Source organism: Erpetoichthys calabaricus, chromosome 13 (genome assembly GCF_900747795.2).
Source record: "Erpetoichthys calabaricus chromosome 13, fErpCal1.3, whole genome shotgun sequence".
Classification (NCBI taxonomy): domain Eukaryota; kingdom Metazoa; phylum Chordata; class Cladistia; order Polypteriformes; family Polypteridae; genus Erpetoichthys; species Erpetoichthys calabaricus.
The window spans coordinates 34,953,064-34,961,080 of NC_041406.2; the positions used below are offsets into that span (position 1 = coordinate 34,953,064).

The 8,017-nt window shown below is 37.8% G+C and overlaps 1 protein-coding gene across 2 annotated transcripts in view; it reads right to left on the reverse strand.

The window, feature by feature from the left end:
• Positions 1-8,017, reverse strand: part of ptp4a3b (protein tyrosine phosphatase 4A3b) — a 191,064-nt gene that overhangs the window by 110,505 nt on the left and 72,542 nt on the right. For both annotated transcript variants that reach the window (XM_028818116.2, XM_051936101.1), the window contains exon 3: positions 6,598-6,652. The gene's annotated coding sequence lies outside the window, so the exon portion shown is untranslated. The remainder of the gene's footprint in view (positions 1-6,597; positions 6,653-8,017) is intronic.

Genomic DNA, 8,017 nt, shown 5'->3' on the forward strand with positions numbered 1-8,017 from the left:
GTAAAGGAACATTACGATTAATTTCCAATAGTGAAATATTATATGACGCCTAGCAGCATTTAACTGCTGCTTGAGGATATCAATCTCTTTAACTGATCAGTCAGGGAACAGTGCCCGACAGAGTGCAGAGGGCTCAATAATATCCTTCTTGAATGGATTAAGAGCAGCTACCACACTTCAGAATTTTCTAATTTCCTTAAATATTTCAAAGCTTAGAAAAGAAACTTTCACAAAATTACCAAGCCCTACATACTCATTCATTTGTCACTGCCCAAGTCTCGTATGATCTGATTTGCATAAGGATGCCTTGACATTGTACCTACTTAACCTAGGAATCTTCTGGATTTTTAAAATATACATTAACATAGGAAATTTCCAAGAATTACACTAGGTCATGATCTGGAAAACTGTTGGTTTTTCCTTAGCTTTACCATATGAAAATATAGTGATAAACTCCAGCAATGGACTGTATTCATAAAAGACAGTAAAGTATGTGTTTGTCTCTTGTAGTTTATTTTGTGGTTGTAAACAAAGCATTACAATTTCACATACAAACGATTCTACTTCTTATCATCTCGAATGTTTAACATCATAATTACTTACAATGGCAACAATATTACAACAAATTATGGAACTCATAATATTCTATATTCCCTCTTCTAAATATATGTGCTTTTCCAGATACTGTTTGACTTATACCTCTGTTAGTTAATATTACAAATCTTTAAAAAGTATATTATAAAAACATAAACTAGAGGAATTCTAAAATTTATTTATCAGTGAGCTTTTCAAGAAACGATAATACCCATGGGGCTAAGGTGGCAGGCTTTAAGTAAAGCATGGCTAGCAGATTACCTAAATTGATTTACTTAATGCCTATAAACAAGTGATTTAACCTGACTCTGTGTGTTCCAATCAGAATAAATACATAAATAAATGCAAACAATTATACTATAACAATGTATTTGTAAACATTGTGGGGTGCTTGTCATTAAAGAAGAAGATAGATACAGTTGAACCTCAGGTCACGAACGTCTCGGACCATGTACAAATCGGGTTACGACCAAAAAGTTAGCCAAACTTTTGCATCTGTTCATGACCACACACTCGGGTCACGAACAAGCCAGTTTCCCTTCCGGTTCGTATGCGCCAATGATTTCCGCACGTGTTCAGTCTCTCCCTGTGCAGCGAGCAAGCGAGTGAGAGAGAGTGCGAGAACCTGCCAAAAACTTTTGCACGGTACTGTATATATCTATCTATATCTATATTAGTGCTGGGCGGTATACCGGTTCATACCGAAAACCGTTTTTTATTTTTTTTATGACATGGATTTTTCTTATACCACAACACCGGTTTAAATTGCCTAAACGACGTTCGGAACGTGGCGCAGCGGGAAACTGTTCAAGTGGGGACCTTTTTCACTGCTACACCGTTAAACACAGATTTGTTGCACTAGGGCTCTTTTTCACTGCTACACCACCAAATAGTGGGCGGTTGCATAGGTATATGGAGGACTATTTCGGACAAAATTAAATAAATAAATAAATAAATAAGCAAATAAATTAAAAGTTCTGTGAAATGTGAAAAATGGACAGAGAGCATTCCGAAACTGAAGCCAACGATAAACTTGAACATGATGAACAGAAGAACTTTTGCCGAAAAAAAGGAGTCATGTCCGTCGCCTGGAGATACTTTAGTTTTAAAAGGTCAGATGTGTAAATACTGTTTCTATACTACTGGATAATACTGCAAGCCAAGTTGTACTTGTTTTTGTACTTGCTAGTGTATGTTTTGCTTGTATTTATCCTGCGATGTGCTGGCGACTCGTTCAGAGATGGGCGCAACTCTGAATGGATGGCATAATTAAACATGTATAACGAAGATATTTTTAAAGTTCTGAACACTCCGTCGGCTAAGTTAATAACTAGTTTTAATTTCACAAAGACATTTATCGTGTGGTGACTGGTAATGTGGAGAAAGAAAAAGGAAAGATAGGAACTGGGGTTTTGGTAGAGAGCAGGAATATCATGAAGTGAATGGATTCTGTGCGGTGATTGCTGCAGGCGACTGCTCTTAGTGCGGAGGAAGTCAGTTTAAGAAGCGTAGTGATTAACGACTGGGTCGGGGAACACTTAACACAAAGTATTTGATGTGCTGCATTAACTTATGGCGGGGTTTGAGAAAATCTAGTAAATTAAACATTGATTTTAGGATGAAGTTTAGTTTACAACATTCTACTTAGAAGGATTACAATATGCAAGCTTTCGAGGCAACTCAGGCCCCTTCTTCAGGCAAGATGTTTACATCTTGCCTGAAGAAGGGGCCTGAGTTGCCTCGAAAGCTTGCATATTGTAATCTTTCTAGTTAGCCAATAAAAGGTGTTATTTTGCTTGGCTTTTCTCTACATTCATAATGGCTAACACGGTACAACACCCTAGTACTACAACATTCTACTTTAATTATAAAATAAACTATGAGAATAAAGTGGAAATGTCGACTTTAATCTTGACATTAGCGTCAACATTAAAGTGGAAATGTCGAGAATAAAGTCAACATGTCGAATTTATTCTCGACATATAGTTTGTTTTTTTCTTCCGTGTCCATATTTTTTTTTCTTCACAGTGGCCCTAATGCGCTTCCATAGGGCTATACCACAAACAGCATTATAAATGCAAATTGCAGTTTTATTATTTATGTATATAGCTTAGCTTGAAGCAAGGTCCATATTAGTGCAGTTTGCCTAAATGATGGTACAGTTGGTAAGATGTCATCACCAAATTGCACTCGTTTTATTTTATTTTAATTTGGTGAATACTGTGTAATGCACCTGGGCTTGAAGTCTTGAAGTAATGGTGCAACTATCACTAATACTATTATGTATTTTATTGTTATTATTTATTAGTTTAAATATTATGCAGTGGGCGGCACGGTGGCGCAGTGGGTAGCGCTGCTGCCTCGCAGTTGAGAGACCTGGGGACCTGGGTTCGCTTCCCGGGTCCTCCCTGCGTGGAGTTTGCATGTTCTCCCCGTGTCTGCGTGGGTTTCCTCCGGGCGCTCCGGTTTCCTCCCACAGTCCAAAGACATGCAGGTTAGGTGGATTGGCGATTCTAAATTGGCCCTAGTGTGTGCTTGGTGTGTGGGTGTGCCCTGCGGTGGGCTGGTGCCCTGCCCAGGGTTTGTTTCCTGCCTTGTACCCTGTGTTGGCTGGGATTGGCTCCGGCAGACCCCTGTGACCCTGTGTTCGGATTCAGCGGGTTGGAAAATGGATGGATGGATGGATATTATGCAGTTTAATGATGGTAAAATTGTTTAAAAAGTCACTTTAACGTGTCAGTGGACAGAAATTGTTAACATTAACAGAAAGTGTAGTTGGTTTACAAAAAATATTTACTATTTATTCCTTTTCTAAGACGTGTTCAGTGCAATCCAACTTTTGACAAACACCTCTGGATATTTTACTAAGTCTAAATGCCTCTTTGGATGGTTGAAAATACACACACACACACACACACAGTGGAACCTCGGTTTACGAGTAACTTGGTTCACGAGTGTTTTGCAAGACGAGCTAAAAATTTTAATAAATTCTGACTTGATAAACGAGCGAGGTCTTGCAATACAAGTAGTATGTATATGCTTTGTCTGCTGAGCGCCATGTGATCACAACTGAGCTGATGGTTCTTCACTCTCTCTCTCGCTGCGGGATTGTGGGCAATCGTCTCTTATTCTCTGTCTGAGTCGGCGTGCCTCACTCATATAGTCAACATCCGTACACGCATATACTGTTTACTACAGCATTGTCTGTGTGTGTGCGTGCATGCTGTGACGTGTGAGTCCCTGTCTTGCACCCCAAAACACGATGCTGAGTCTCAGTACTTTAGCAACACCAGCTTTATTCAGCTTGAAACAGCAATAGCGCGGTTATTTATTGTAGCAGGATCTGCCACTCTCCTATACACAGACACAGCAGTCAGGCAGGGTTGTGGCCAAGTAGTACTGTGCCCTGCGCATTTATAATGTTCCTTGTATCACCCATCGACGGAAGACGCTTATAGCATGTCCGCAATCTTTTCGGATTCGCTTTTACGGCGAACTGCTACAGCGCTGGGAGACTGTGATTGCTTTGGAACGCTTTTCCGCATGTCGTCCCGTTGGGTGGAATCCCACAAGAGTTTAGAACCTCACTCACACCAGCCATGATTCTTTTCAAAGGTAAAACGTAGGTTAATTTGTTTTATGTATTTTTACTTTATATTTTGTATTAATCATTTTTATATGAATTGTTTTGGGTTGTGGAACGAATCGTCCGAGTTTCCATTATTTCTTATGGGGAAATTCACTTTGATATAGGAGTGCTTTAGACTGCGAGCATGTTTCCGGAACGAATTATGCTCACAAACCGAGGTTCCACTGTATATATTATATAATATTATATATATATATATATATATATATATATATATATATATATATATATATATATATATATATATATATGTTAGAGAGAGAGAGAGAGAGAGATCTGTAAAATTATATACATTTTTTTTTTTTTTTTTTTAAAAACTTCAACACTGTACAATAAAAAGTTAATCATGCCTTCTCAGATCAAGAAAATGCTTATAAACTGAAGCTACTCACAGTCACAAAAATATGCTCATGTACATTTCTGTAAGTCATTTCTGAAAGACCAAAATTTGTGCTACTGAAGAAGGAAAAACAAAAACAGCACTGACAATTGTTCAATAAAATTTTCTGTCTCTTATTGTGCATTTCTCACCAGCATAAACATGCTAGAGCAAAACTGGAATCTTCTCAAAAAACAAAATTATTTAATATAAAAATGAACTCAAAAACACTTAATAACTAACCCAGAAGAAACACTGGGTTGGATTGTGAAGAAGAGATAATCATTCGAAACTTGCAAAAGGAGGTCAATTTTCAGGTTTGTATTAGTTCAACCACTACATGATAGTCTGCCAGGAAGATGAAAAGGAACAGCTGAAGTTCTAGTGCTGATAAACTGGTTCCCTAAATAATTAGGTATGATATTAGTCCAACCTATTGCCAATTAAGAAATGAGCAAGAAGAAAGCGGCTAACTACATGGGTTAACTTAATAATAAATAACATCAAAGCATGGTGCACTAAAAAAGGAAGAGTATGCTTCTTAAAGGCACCATGAGTGGAAACTACCTCTGATTTATACTGATGCAAATCACTTCACACAGCTGGATACTTTCAGTTAGCAGCTGTAGAATGAGAAGAAAAAATACAAAACAATTCCCCTCTTAACCAACGTAAAATATTCAAAACTCCAGAAGAATCTTGATCTCTGGCTAGGGCTGACTAGAAAGTAAGAAGGTAAAACCAAGAAATATTTTTATTACTTTAGTATTACTTATTATGAGACTGAAGCCTTAATCCAAAGCAATGTACATTTGAGATAAAATGTTTTCCCAACTGAAGAAGAGGCAGGTGAACTGATATGCTCATGATCACATAGTGTCAGTAGCGAGATGTGAAACCACAACCTGAAGTCCAAAGTCTTAACTACTATGCAACACTGCCTAATGTATTCTCTCTTGACATCTGTCATACTCCATGAACCATGTACTATGGTATACTTACAGGCTGTTATATTTTGCTTGAAACATGTATTGACAACTGCGGTGGGTTGGCACCCTGCCCGGGATTGGTTCCCTGCCCTTGTGCCGTGTTGGCTGGGATTGGCTCCAGCAGACCCCCGTGACCCTGTGTTCGGATTCAGCGGGTTGGAAAATGGATGGATGGATGGATGGATGTATTGACAACCACATTCCTAATCATTCAATATCATTCCAGATATGGAAAATATTGCACAGTTAACAAAAGGATATGTAAATTGCCAAGACATGACAAGTGTTTGTTTTTTGCGTATCTTTTTCTCAATTACACTAATTTAAAAAAATAATAAATCTAATGCAAGATGCACAGTCTGTCAATTGAAAGCTTCAAATCATACTGTTGCAGGTACCACCCTATTCATCCATTAATTTTTGAACCCACTAAATCTAACTGGAAGTTGTGGGGTTTGGCACCAATCCCAGCAGCATAAAGTTCAAGGCATGATCCGACAATGGCTGTTAGTGTTGGTGTGTGCATTAGTGTCCCTGTCATAGACTAACTCATGTACAGGCAGTTTCATGATCGCAGTTATTCTAAGTTATACAGTATGTTGTAAAGATATATGACAGAAAAACCCCACATGGACAAATGGAGAACATGCAAACTACTGACAAGGCCATAATTCAAAACCAGCCACCCAGAGTAATGAGGTGCCAATGCTGACCACTGAGACACTGTGCATTACCACATTCAACACCAATTTGCCCAAATAATCAATTCATATTGATGCCATGCCACAATCTACCAGGATTTTTAAAGTCACTTCAGAAATCTAACAAATTAAAAATTGCTTGGCTCCTTTTCTACAAACTTCTTCAGAAGAAGCTACAACTGTTTTACAACATAACTGCACCAAACCTGTTCAATACAGGTGACAATGCTCTTTAGAATTGAAACATTAATTTCCAAATAAAAAAGAAACAACAGCTTAACCTACCAAACCTGGAAGATAGTTGCCGGTCAGTATCCAAGTAACAGGGCCGGAAAGGAATCTGCAAGAGAAGATATGTTCATTCACTGAAAGAGAGAGAGAGAGAGAGAGAGAGAGAGAGAGAGAGAGAGAGAGAGAGAGAGAAAGAAACAAAGAAGCACAAATCAATACGTGCCCTTCGAGCTTTTAAGTATGCGAAGCACCGTGCAGCATGTCGCTTCAGGAAGCAGCTGCACAGAAGGTAGCAACGTGAGAGAGATCTGCCACACTACTGAGTGGAATGGGTAAGGAAAGAGCAAACCTTCTATACAAGGTAAAGTTCAAACACAAATTAAAGCTGAAACATACCTGATTTAAAAGGGAAGCACAACAGACAAAATGTCCAAGCGTGAGAAGTTGCTAACATGTACATTACTAAATGAAAAATCACTTCAAATGCTGATCAAATCATCCCCTTAAACTCCATACTGTTGGAAAGAAAACAGGGGGGGAGGGGTTGGAAACTATCCCTTGTTCTGCCAATTTCACTGTCCTGTTTTAAATTTTCTTGCTAACAAAGCTTATGTAAAACTACGGATTATATCAATATGCCGTTGATGGACATCCCCTTCACATATGTTTAATAATCTTGGTTTTTTTCTTTCTTTAGTCATTTACCTTTGTTACAAATCTCTCACTGGAGCCATCAAAAACTAGATACCAATATAAATCAAGGCATTAAGGATATCCTAATTTTTTAATTCAACATGACCTCTGCAAACTCTACAAAATACAATGTTTATTTAAAATTGGCAGCTTTACATTATGATTAAGAATGAGGGACTCTGCTCCACAACCCAGAGTTGAAGAGACTACATTGCCTTAATGCTACAATAATTGACATGTCATTGGCTAAGGGAGTAATTAAAACAGTACAATATGAAGCAGAGCCTGATCAAAATTTGCAGGTTTTGCACATGAACTGTGAGCTGAATTATTTTACTTGTAAGGAAATTATCAGAAAATAACACATTACGGAGATTACTAAGGCTATATGCAGAGTAGAGATCTCATAAAAAATAATTAAATAAAAAAATTCACAAATGCAAAGTAATTGGAATTTATTTAATTTATTCAGTTCTAAACACAAAAATTGCACACAGATATTATTACATCTGAGTTAAGCCTACTTTGAGAAGTGGGGTAAAAAAATTAGTGCTATATACTGGAAAAATCTGAGTTGCTGGCTAGGGGGCCTAGTGTGTAGTGCAAACATATAATGTTGCAAAAGTAAGGGAGAAAAATAAGACATTGGGTGCCCTGAATCACTGTAAAGTAATGTATCTAGCTACAGGACACTGTATCATGTTTTTGCTGCATTTGAAATATTTTGGCACCAGTTGGAATGGGCATTGTAATTAGACAACTAATGGATGAATTCTTTTTA